The sequence below is a fragment of the Pteronotus mesoamericanus genome, unplaced genomic scaffold, assembly GCF_021234165.1.
Source record: "Pteronotus mesoamericanus isolate MK-2021 breed Mesoamerican mustached bat unplaced genomic scaffold, CSHL_Meso_final contig_105, whole genome shotgun sequence".
NCBI lineage: Eukaryota > Metazoa > Chordata > Mammalia > Chiroptera > Mormoopidae > Pteronotus > Pteronotus mesoamericanus.
In genome coordinates, this window is record NW_026555006.1 from 7,178,317 (window position 1) to 7,191,315 (window position 12,999).

The window sequence follows — 12,999 nt, forward strand, 5'->3', positions numbered from 1 at the left end:
AAGAAAGAAAGAAAGAAAGAAAGAAAGAAAGAAAGAAAGAAAAAGAAAAAGAAGGAACTCCTATGTTTTGCAACAACATGGATGGAACTGGAGAATATTATGCTAAGTGAGATAAGCCAGTTGGTGAAAGACAAATACCATATGATCTCACCTGTAAGTGGAATCTATTCAAAAAATAAACTAACAAACAAAATAAACCATAGACATGGAAACATGGAGCAGACTGAAAGTGACCAGAGGGAATGGGGAAATAGGACAATGGTGGAAAGAAGGAGAGGGGACTAGACAAAGAACATGTATGAATGACTCATGAACATGGGAAACAGAGTGGGAATTGATCATGGGAGCAGGGACTGGGTGTAGGATGGGTGGGGGAGGGCAAAGGGGGAAACATCGAGACAACTGTAATAGAATACACATGACTTAAAAATTTTTAAAAAAATTAAAAATCTTATCAAAAAAATACATAAACAAATGCATGTGGCTTTGTTCCAATAAAACTTTGTTTACAAAAACAAGCAGTGGGCCAGGTCTGACCCATGCCCTGCAAGCCATAGTTTGTGTACCCTTTTTATAAAGAAAAATTAAGCAGGAACAGGCATTAAGGAGAGCAATTGAAAGTAAGGTTGCCCTTTTAAATAAAGAGTTGACAGAGCGCCTCAAAAGAAACTTGGGAAATGGCCTGAAAAAGGGGATAGATTGAACCTTACAAATATCTGTTTGAAGAGTGCTCTAGGCAGAGAGAACAAGTACAGAGACAGGGGTTGGGAGGTTGGAGTAAGAAGAGAGAGAAGGAGTGTAATAGAAACAGGCCTGAGAAGAAAGGGAGGATGAGGATAAGGGTCATGGAGAAGATCATATAGTCTTGCATTAAAAGAGGCATCCTTCAGCTCTAGCCGAGTGGCTCAGTTGGTTGGAGCATCATCTTGTACACCAAAAAACCTAAGGGTTTGATTCTCAGTCAGGGAACAAAACTAGGTTGTGATTTCGATCTCCAGTTAAGGCATATACAGGAGGCAACCAATCAATGTCTCTCTGTCTCTCTCTTTCTCTCTATCTCTCTCTCAAGTCAATAAAAACATATCCTTGGGTGTGGATTTTTTTAAAAAGCGTGGTCCTTGAGCCAGTGTTATCAGATCACCTAGGACCAGCATCTGTATGTTTAATAAGACCCCAAGGTGAACAATAGGCCATTAAGTTTGAAAAGCAGACTTCCAGCCAAGATGGAGGCATAAGTAAACACGTTTGCCTCCCTGAGCAACCACAGAAAGAATTACAACTAGACCTCAAGACAAATTACATCCAGAAACATCAGAAAATCAAGCTGTATGAAAGTCTGACAACCAAGTATTTAAAGAAGTCATTCATCCAAACAGGTAGGAGGGATGGAGATACTGAGACAGGCAGAGAGGTATGAAGATGCAGTGTGGTGTGGAGAGGCAGTGGCAGTGGAACAGGCATTCCCACATTCATGTGTGGTAGACAAAAATTGGGAGGGATATCTTGGAAGTAAGGAATCCCAGCCCTAGGCCAGACTGCACAGCCTAGGGTTCCAGCACCAGGAAGATAAATCCTCATATATCTTCTGGCTGTAAAAACCAAGGGGGTTTGGGCTGGTGGAAGAACTGCTGGATTTTCAGGAGACTCTGCTTAAAGGGCCCACATGGACTTAAAATGTACACAGACCTACCCCTTCTGGGATTCAGGACCAGGTCACAGCTGGAAGGGCACCAGTTGCACAGGGCAAGTGCCGAGCAAGCCTCCAGAAGCCAGGCAGCAGCATTGTCCCCTCTCTAATCCCTCCCCACATACAGAACCACAGAGTGGTGAAGCAGATTGCTCCACCCCAGCAATTACCTAAGGCTCAACCCCACACAATTTATAGGTGCCTTTTCTACAGTAGGCCATGCTTCTAAGACAGGAAGTCAAAGCAGCTCTACCTAAAACACAGAAACAAATGCAAGGAGGCATTTGTTTTCATTGAGAAAACAAAGAAATATGGCCCAAATGAAAAAGCAGAACAAAACCCCAGAAAAAGAACTAAACAAAATGGAGATAACCAACCTATCAGATGGAGAGTTCAAAACCCTGGTGATTAGGGTGCTCAAAGAACTCATTGAGTACAGCAACAAAATAAAAAAGACCCAGGAAGAAATAAAGGTTAAACAAAGTGAAATAAAGAAAAATCTACAGGGAACCAACAGTGGAGGGGATGAAGCCAGGATTTGGAACATAAGCAAGAATCAATGATTTGGAACATAAGGAAGAAATAAGCATGCAACCAAAACAGCAAGAAGAAAAAAGAATTCAAAAAAAATGAGAATAGTATAAGGTGCCTGTGGGACATCTCCAAATATACCAACATCTTAAATCGTAGGGATGCCAGAAGGAGCAGAGGAAGAGCAAGAAATTGAAAACTTATTTGAAAAAATAATGAAAGAAAACTTCCTCAATCTGGCAAAGGAAATAGACATTCAAGTCCAGGAAGCACAGAGAGTCCCAAACAAGTTGGACCCAGAGAACCACATCAAGACATATCATAATTAAAATGCCAAAGGTTAAAGATAAAGAGAATCTTAAAAGCAACAAGAGAAAAGCAGTTACCTACAAGGGAGTTCCCATAAGACTGTCAGCTGATTTCTCAAAAGAAACTTTGTAGGCTAGAAGGGGTTGTCAAGAAATACTCAAAGTCAGGAGAAGCAGGAACCTACAGCCTAGATTGTTCTGGCCAGCAAAGCTATCATTTGAAATGGAAGGGCAGATAAAGTGCTTCCAAGACAAGGTAAAGCTAAAGGCGTTCATCATCACCAAGCCATACATGAACTGTTAAAGGGATTTATTTCAGAAAATGAAAAAAACAAAACAAAACTATGAACATTAAAATGGCCACAAATTCACAACTATTAACAACTGAATCTAAAACAAACTAAGCAAACAACGGGAACAGAAATAGAACCATAGATATGGAGATCATTTGGAGGGTTATCAGATAGGAAGGGAAAAGGAGAGAATGGAGAAAAAATTGGAGGCATTAAGAAGCATAATTTGTAGGTACAAAATAGATAGGGGGATGTTAAGAATAGTATATGAAATGGGTAAACCAAAGAATTTATATGCACAATCCATGGACATGAACTAAAGGTGGGGGAAATTGCTGGATAGAATGGGGCTACTGGATACAGTAGGGCAAAGAGGGAAAAACTGGGACAACTGTAATAGCATAATCAATAAAATACATTTAAAAAAAAATAAAGTTTGAAAAGCACTCCTACAGAGCCTCCTGAGCCACCACCATAAAGATTTTGGCTTTCATTCCAAATGAGCATGAAAGCTATTGGCTGGTTTTGAGGAGAGACATAATCTAATATTCATTTTAAAGGAACTTCTTTAGCTACTATTTTGTAATTGGACTATAGGAGGGCAAGGGAGAAAGAAGGGAGACGAGTTAGAACATTTCAATATTCCACATGAGAGATGATGATGATTTGGGCCAGGGAGGGTAATAACAAGTGGTCAGAGTCTGAATATATTTTGAGGTAAAGTCAACAGGATTTTCCATCACTTTGGATATGAAGGGGAATAAAAAGAGTGAGAGTGATTATAGGATTTGGGACCCAAACAAGTACAAAAGTGAGTTTGACATTTACTAAGTGGGAAGACTGAGGGAAAGCAGGCTGGAGATGGGGCAGGTTGAAATAGGCCCAATTTAGTTTGGGATATTTTAAGTTTGAGATGTTTGTTAGATATTCAAGCAGAGATATCAAGCAAGCAGTTCAGTATAAGAGTCTACAGTTTCAGCAGAGAGAACCACCTACTTGAAGAACTAAAAATATGGGAGAGATAAAAAAATAGCATGAGAGATGGAGAGTGTGAAGGGATTTTGGAAGTGGCACAATGATGCTAAATCTTTCACTGCAAGGAATCTATAAATGCTGTTTAAGTTTAAAAGATTAACACCATATAAGCATGGAAATTAGTTACGATAGTAACCTACTTAAAATAAAAAATAGTCCAAAATAAATGATATTAAGTGAAATAAGCAAGTCATAAAAGGACAAATAGTATGTGATTCCACTTATAGGAGGTACCTTAAGTAGGTAAACTGATAGACAGAAAGCAGTAGGATAATTATTAGAGGCTGGGAAGAAAAGGGGGTGTGAAATGCACAGTGAGTGTTTAATGGGCACAAAGTCTCACTTTGGGATGATGGAAAAGTTCTAGAGATGAATGGCAGTGATTGTTTCACAACAATGTGGATATACTTACTGCCACCAAACTATATACTTGGAAATGGTGAAGATGGTAAACTTTTTATGCATACTTTATCATAATATTTTTTTAACTTTTGTAAACTTACATAATAACTACACACAAGAAAGAAAGAAATTGTGACCTCGTGGGACTAGAGATGAGAAGAGAGAAAGGCAGGGAGATTTTGGCTTTTTATTTTGTACTCTCTTGTAGTATTTGGATTCTTTAACCATATGCACATATTATTTTCATATTTATAAATAAAATATTTTAAAACAATGAGTATGCAAAGGGAGAAGTTCAATCTGTTTCTGCTTGAGTTGCACCCGGTTTCTCAAACACTATTCTGTAAAGCTGATTTCCAAGAAACCTTCAAAGCCCCTTTTTATTATTATTACTTGAAACTATTCCCTTGGAATCAGACACTTGTGTTTTTCCGATAGAGCTGGCATTCAAAGCCTCAGAGGATAAGTGCATTTGGAAACCTCAGCACAGCCCTCTGCCTTTGAACTGAGTTTTCCAGGGCTCCTCGCACATTCCTCGTCCAACACAACCATCAGGCAGCCAGTATTTCTTGAGTTACCCATGGGGGTGGCCACAGCCTGCTGGAGCATGTCTGTTAAAGAAAGCCTCCCACCAGCAGAGCAGACCTCCAGAAAATCCCAGGCTGCAGCCGCTCATTGCCCAGGCTCTACCAACGGGCTCTGTGATGCCAATATGAAGGTCTCAAATAAGGCCATCTCATCTTACAGAAGTTACCAGAAATTCTAGATTCCAATAAGAGAATTATAGCCTGTCGGAGTTGGAAGAGACCTCAGAAATCATCTTGTCAAACCATTCCATTGTACAGACGGGTAAAGGAGGCCTAAAGAGGAACAGTCACAGATAATGTGTTAGAAGCAGAGTCAGACCCAAACATAGGCGTGGATATCAGGAAAACATGCATTATTTTGTGCAACCCTTGCATTAAAGCTATGTATAAGAAATTTTTTAATCATGTTATAGGCAATACTTAATTTGTTCAAGTCACACAGTAAAGAGTGGAGTTGAGAATTAAGGTCAGGTAAGTGTGATTGGGTCTCCCACAATGGTGCATCTTGTCCTGTTGGGGGTAGAGTGAGGAACAGATGGTGATTAGAAAAATAGGAAAAGGGAGGAAGCAAGGAAGGAATACATGTAGTTGTAGCTAACTTGGCAGAGGGGAATAGTAATATGAGTAAGCCAGAACTCTTAAGTGGACTATGAAGTCATTTAGTTAATGAATCATTTCTCTGCTGATTGACTCTTTTTTTTTTTTTTTTTTCATTTTATGTGTCAGGTCTTGCTCTATGTGCTAGAGATGTGGACTTGAATGAGACATGGCCAGGCCCTGAAGAAAGTCCAGCAGGAAAGATGGTTACCATGCTGCTAATAGAGACAGTTGCAATACTTTAGTGTGATGTGCATGGAATAGAGCAGTATTATATAAATCTTTCATAAGAATTTCTCACCCCAGATTCACTGAGTTGGATTATTTAGGGGAAGGTATGGATTGCAATTCTGGTTCAACCAATGATGTTACCAATCTGACAAAAATATGTATCTGGACATTCACTTTTCACCTGTTCCCAGATCCTTCAAGGAGCCCTTCCCTCCTATCAAGATATATTCACTTTGTACTTACTGTTGCACAACTTGTGTACTACACAAAGACACCAGCCAAAAGACAATGTTTCTGACATTTCACCCTGTACTAATGCCTCCACCTAGAGGAAGGGACCCCATTTTTTTCATCCAAATGCTCTTAGCTCTGCCTCCTATTGTTCCATGTCTTCCCAGAAGGATCGACTTTTCTAATTCATCACCCAGAGTGGGCACTTTTTTCTAACTTGTACAAACGTACCATGCAGACTAGCAGGATCCTCAAAATGGTAATGGTACCTGTTACCACTCCCAGATTTCTCTGCCAAAGATGACTTCTTTATTTCTTCAGTGCATGCACCAGCCTAATGTATTAGCCAGTTCATAGTCTGAGTCTTTGCCAGTCCACTGAGCCTTGCAATACAGAATGCAGCATCCCAAATACTCTCAGCCCCATGCTTGGAATGAGAGGCAATATGGCTTGTCATTAACAATATGAGCCTTGGAGTCAGACCTGAATTCAATTTTTTTAAATTATATTTCATTAGTTATGCTATTACAGTTGTCCTGATTTTTTCCTTCTTTGCCCCTCCTCCGTCCAACACCTACTACTCCCTCAGGCCATCCCCCCTCCATTGCTGGCACCCATGAGTCATGTGTAAAGTTCTTTGGCTACACCATTTCCTACACTGTACTTTACATCCCCATGTTTCTTTGTCTCCACATGTTGGCAGCCTCCCTGTGTTTTTTATATAACTACCTATTTATACTTCTTAATCTCCTCACATCTTCACCCATTCCTCGCATCTGACAACCAACAAAATGCTCTCTGTATCCATGATCCTGTCTCTGTTCTTATTTGTTTATTTTGGTTTTTAGATTCAATTGTTGACAGAGATGTAGTTATTGCCATTTTCTTGTTCATAGTTTTGATCTTCTTCTTTTTCTTAAATAAGTCCCTTTAACATTTCATATAATAATGGTTTGGTGATGATAAAATCCTTCAGTGTTTTCTTGTCTGGGGAGCTCTTTATCTGTCCTTTGATTCTAAATCATATCTTTGCTGGGTAGTGCAGTCTAGGCTGTAAGCTCCTGCTTCTCTTGACTTTGAATATTTCTTGACAACCCCTTCTAGCCTACAAAGTTTCTTTTGAGAAATCTGCTGACAGCCTTATGGGAACTCCCCTGTAGGTAACTTCTTTGTTGCTTTTAATATCCTATCTTTATCTTTAAACTTTGGCATTTTAATTTTGATGTGTCTTGGAGTAGGCCTCTTTGAATCCATCTTGTTTAGGATTCTCTGTGCTTCCCAAAATTGCATGTCTATTTCATTCATCAAATTAGGGAAGTTTTCTTTCACTATTTTTTCAAATAGATTTCCAATTTTTTGCTCTTTTTCTTCTCCTTCTGACACCCATATGATGTGAATGTTGGACCTCTTGAAGTTGTCCCAGAGGCTGCCTATACTATTCTCCACTTTTGGATTCCTTTTTCTTCTTGTTCTGATTGGTTGTTTTTTGCTTCCTTATGTTTCATATAATTGATTTGAATCTTGGCTTCATCTACTCTACTCTTGTTTCCCTGTAAATTGTTCTTTATTTCAATTAGTGAATCCTTTGTTTCTGACTGGATCTTTTTTATGCTGCTGAGGTCCTCACTAAGGTCCTTGAGCATCCTTATAACCAATGTTTTGAATTCTGCATGTGATAGATTGCTTATCTCTATTTCATTTAGCTCTTTTTCTGGAATTTTGATCTATTCTTTCATTGTCTCCTCCTTTTGGCAGCCTCCCTGTGTTTGTTTCTATGTATAAGGCAGAGCTGCTTTGACTTCATGTGGTAGTGTGGCCTAATGTAGTAGGTATCCTGTAGGGTCCAGTGGCACAGCCTCCCCTATCACCCAAGCTGGGTACTCAAGGTGTGTCCTTTGTGTATACTAAGTACACCATCCTCTTGTAGCTGAGCATTGGTTGCTATTGACAGATCAATGGGAGGGATTTACCCAGGCTAGTCAGCTGCAAGGACTGGCTGTGACCATTTACTACCAACCTCCACCATCTTTGAGGGATCAGCTGTGCAGGGATAAGGTGATAGTACTCCGATGTAGTCTATAGCTCTCCACTGGGTGCACTGGCCCTTGAGTTTTCCAGGCCAAGGTCAGGCCCCACCTGTGTTTTGCCTTGGGCCACCCTTCCTGAGCTATAAAGCAATCTGAGATGGCTGCTGCTTATGCTGGACTTGGAAATTCCCAGATGAAGCCAAGCTGTGAATTTAGGCTGACTGCTGCTAGTGCCAGGCCTGGGGCTCACTGAGGCCAGCTGTTGCTGGTTTGATAGGATTTAGGAAATTGTGTAGCATGAACCCAGACCAGCCATTCATCTGAAAAAGCAGCTTGGGTGGGCCAATAAGTTGGGTCAGGCAGAGTCGCTGGGGATCTTCAAGGCTGCTCAAACAGCGTTAATGAGGTTGATGGAGACTCAGATATGGCACCAACTTGCTGGCTCTGTGGGGAGAGAGTTTAGAAAAAGGATAATGGCCTCTGTTCACTTTGATGCCAAACACTTCAGTTTTTCCCTGTATACCACTGGTGCCCTTCATCCTACTACTCCAGTGCTGGAGCTCAGAGGGAGTGAGTCTGAGTAGGCGATCCATGTGTGGGTTCTTTAAGAGGGACTGCTTGGGCCTTCAGTAGTTTCTTCCATGGACTCAATCCCTGCTGGGTTTTGCAGCCAGAAGTTGTGGGGACTTATCTTCCTGGTACTGGAACCCTGGGCTGGGGGGTTTGGTGTAAGCCTGGCTCTCTGCACTCCTGAGGTGAGGGACCAGCCCATTCTGCATCTGTACCCATCCTACCAGTCTTAATGAATGTGGTTTCTTTAATTCTCTAGTTGTAAGACTTCATTCAACTCAATTTCTGACGATTCTGAGTGATGGTTGTCCTATATTTTAGTTGTGATTATGATGTGGTTGTGCCAAGAGGTGAGCTGGTCTGCCTATGCCACCATCTTGACCAGAAGTCCCCTGAATTCAATTTTTGGCCTCACATTTTACTGAGTCATTTGAACAAATTAAGAATTGTCTATAAAACACAGATTTAAAAATATCTTATGGGTAACTTTGCTGTAAGGGTTGAAAAAGAAAATACATGTAAAAGTCCTTAGCACAGAGCCTGGGATATAGTGAGACTTGTTTCCTCTGTGCTATCTCATTTAACTTAAGTGTCTTCATTTCACAGATAAAGAAAATGAGATTTGGAGGTGAGATATGGAAAGTTGTTCTGAGCTGATATCTAATTCTAACTCTAACTTTCTAATCCATGTTTCTTCTGCTTCTGTTTTACTTTTTTATTTTTCAATTACCATTGATATACCATGTTACATTATTTTCAGTTGTACAACATAGTGATCAGACATTTATATAACTTATAAAGTGATCACCCTGATAAGTCTAGCCATATGCCTTCTACTTTTGCCTCTAGATTCAGACACCAACTTTTCTCAGGGTTTCAGGGTCAAGGACAGGAAAGAGTAAGATTTCATCCTCAATTAATAAATGTACCTATATTAAGTCTAGCAACACAGGTACAATGAAAAATAAGCCTTTACTTTAGAGTGCCAACTCAAATGGGTTAGTAATGACTGCCCGGAAGACCATGTTATGAAGGATTGCAAGAGCGTGTCAGGGGTCATAGAGAATCATGATTGATTAGCGGCATCAGCCCTGGGAATGCGTTCCAGGAATGATGGCAGGCCCCCCAGAGAGCACCCCGCCCCCTTTAAGATTTCAAAGTCTGCCCACAGTTAAGCACACTGGATAAGAAGGGAGGTCCAAGGGTACTAAACAAGGCTGTTAAAAACCATTAGCACCTTATTAAGACCTTTTCCCGAATGCAGCCAGAAACAGCCAAAGAATACAGAATGAAGGAACATTTTTGAGAGAATTCATCAGGCAGCCTGAAGCATTTTATGTAAGGAGCAAAAACTCAGTCTGTCTATCCCCAAAGACTTCTAGGTTCCATCGTCCTGAACACTCAGGTAGGCGGAAGAAAGTCACTATGGAATTCTAAAACCTCCTTGTAAAGCTCAGGAGGAGCTTATGTGTGACTTTGGGCAACTAACTTGGTTTCTTCCAACTTCAGGTGTTTTATCTGTAAAATGCAGACAATAAACTCTAACTCATTGTGATTTTACAAGTATTAAATAAGGTTAATAACCTAAAGAGCTTTCAGAAAAAAAGGTGGAATGCTGCCATTTGCAGCAACATGGATGGATCTTGAAAATATCATGCTAAGTGAAGTCAGTCAGAAAGTCAAGATCCATATGATTTTATTCATATGTGAAATATAAAACTGAAAGCAACACATGAACACACAAGAAAAACAAACAAACAAAAACCCATAGACACAGACAACAATATGGTGGTTATCAGAAGGAAAGGAGGGTAGAGGTAGCAAAAGGTAAAGGTGGTCAAATATATGGTAATAGAAGATTTGACTTTGGATAGTAAACACACAATGCCATAGACAGGTGATGATGCATTATAGAATTGTATAGTTGAAACCTATGTAATTTTATTAACCAATATCACCCCAATAAATTTTTAAAAAATAAAAGAGTCCTGGCCAATGTGGCTCAGTTGGTTGGAGCATCAACCTGTTATCAAAAGGTTGGGGTTCAGTTCCTGGTCAGGGTACATATCTAGGTTGTGGGTTCAACGCTCTGGTCAAGGCATGTATGTTAAACAACCATCAATGTTTCTCCCTCACATCAATATTTTTCTCTCTCTTCCCCTCTCCTTTCTCTTTAAAAAAGCAAAGGAAAAATGTCCTTAGGTGAACATTAAAAAAAAAAAAAGATAAATACAAACAAACAAACAAACAATAAATAAATAAGTAAAAGAAACTTCAGGAAACTCCAGGCAAGGTAGATATTTAGAAGTATTCATTCCCCATTCTTTCCTTTTCTCCCTTGAAAGAAACATTGTGATACATTGTTTATAATTCAAAGCTGTTGAGTTAAAATTTACATAGGGCAGTCCCTCTTCATCCATGGTTTCACTTTCTGTGGTTCCAGTTCGCCATGATCAACCTCAGTCCAAAAATATTAAGTGAAAAATTCCAGAAAGAAACAATTCATAAGCTTTAAATTGTGTGCTGCTCAGTGTAACGCAATGAAATCGCATGCCATCCAGCTCAGGGCATTAATCATCCCTTTGTTCAGAGTGTCCATGTTGATTATGCAACCCAACCGGTTGTCACTTAGAGCCGTCTCGGTTAGCAGACCAGCTGCCCCAGTATCGTAGTGCTTGTGTTCAACCCTTATCTTACTTAATAACGGCCCCGAAGCACAAAACTAGTGATGCTGGCAATTTGGATATGCCAAAGAGAATTTGTAAAGGCTTCTAAGTGACAAGGTGAAAGTTCTTGATTTCATAAGAAAAGAAAAAAAAAATGTATGCTGAGATTACTAAGATCTACAATAAAAACCAAACTTCTGTCTATACGATTGTGAAGAAAAAGCAAAACATAGGCTAGTTTTGCTGTCACACCTCTAACTGAATAAGTTATGGACACAGTGTGCGACAAGTGCTTAGTTAAAATTAAGAAGGCATTAAATTTGTGGGTGGAGGACATGAACAGACAGAGACCACATTCACGTCACTTTTATTACAATATATTGTGAAAAAATATGCTATTATTAGTTATTGTTATTTCCTTACTGTGCCTAATTTATAAGCTAAACTTTATCATAGGTATGCATGTGTAGGAAAAAACATTTTAAGTAGGTATAGGACTCAGACATCCACTAGGGGTCTTGGAACACATGTCCCACGTATAAGAAGGGACTACTGTACAGTAAAATTTACTACTTTTAGGTGAACAGTTTATACGTTCTGACAAACATGTACAGTTATGTGGCTATTACCACAATATGATGTAGAATGCTGCCATCACCCCAAAAAGTTCTCTCATGCCCCTTTCCAGTCAACGCCCCACCCCCACCTCCAGCCCGTGGCACACACTGATCTTATTTCTGCTCCTGCTGTATTGCCGGTTAGTATGGCCCATTTTAAAGGCATACATCCAAATAGCAAATAATTCCCTTGAGTGTTTCTTTCACATTCTACTCAAAAAATAGCTCAGCTCTCTTTTCCAGGAAAATTCTTCATTAAATAAATGAATACCACGTGTATATTAAAAAGACATTCAACTTAGTATTCTTTCTATTTATAGCCAGAGTTCAATCAGCAGGAGCCCCGCTAGCCTGTCAGGGTCTCCCTGTCCTCTTCAGCTCACACTCTCTCCTCCCTGCTACAGCCCAACTGCAGAGCTGGCTTTGGGCCCAGGTGGCACAGGCAAGTCAAAGTGCCAAAGGGGGCATTCGGAAGAGTCTGCTGAAGAGGTGTGCTCTGCAACCTTTCAGGGAAACTGTTAGGAAGCCCTGGAATTTCCATGGGGCATGTATGGCCATATAATAATTAACAACAGCATGTATTAGAAAGGGAATGGCATTAGAAACAAGGGAAAAAGGAAGGATGAGTAGACCCAGGTGGTCTCCAAAATCCTTTCCCGCAGAGAAGTCCCATGACCCAGGTCCCACTCTTACCACCTGTGCTAGATACGGCGCTAAGCACAAAAATTAAAGATGGGCAAGTAGAAGAAAAATATTATACTTGGTTTCTGCCCACAAAGAACTCACCGTCTAACGAAGATATAAAACATGCAGGGAAAGATGTGGTTGAGCGGAGGAGAAACAACCTGGGCCTTGGAGCTAAAGAGAATGAGATTTTAGAACAAGAAGGACAAAACCTGGTTCTGTCGTCTGTTAGTTGTGTGAGCTTAAGAATGGTGCTTTACATCTCCGAGCCTCAGTGTTCTCATCTGTAAGCTGGAAATGACATCCATACCCAATGGGGTGTTGTGTGAAATGAATGACATAATGGATATAAAGCACCTCACCCAGTTCCTGTTATATGCAGGCTCAGGAAAGAGAAGTTTCCTTCTTAGCCTCTGTTTTAGTCAAGGTATTTCAGAAAAACATAGCTGAGAGAAAGAGATTACAAGGAATTGGCTCACGCAGTTATAGAGGTTGAGAAGTCCTAAGATCTGCTGTTAGCAAGCCACAGACCC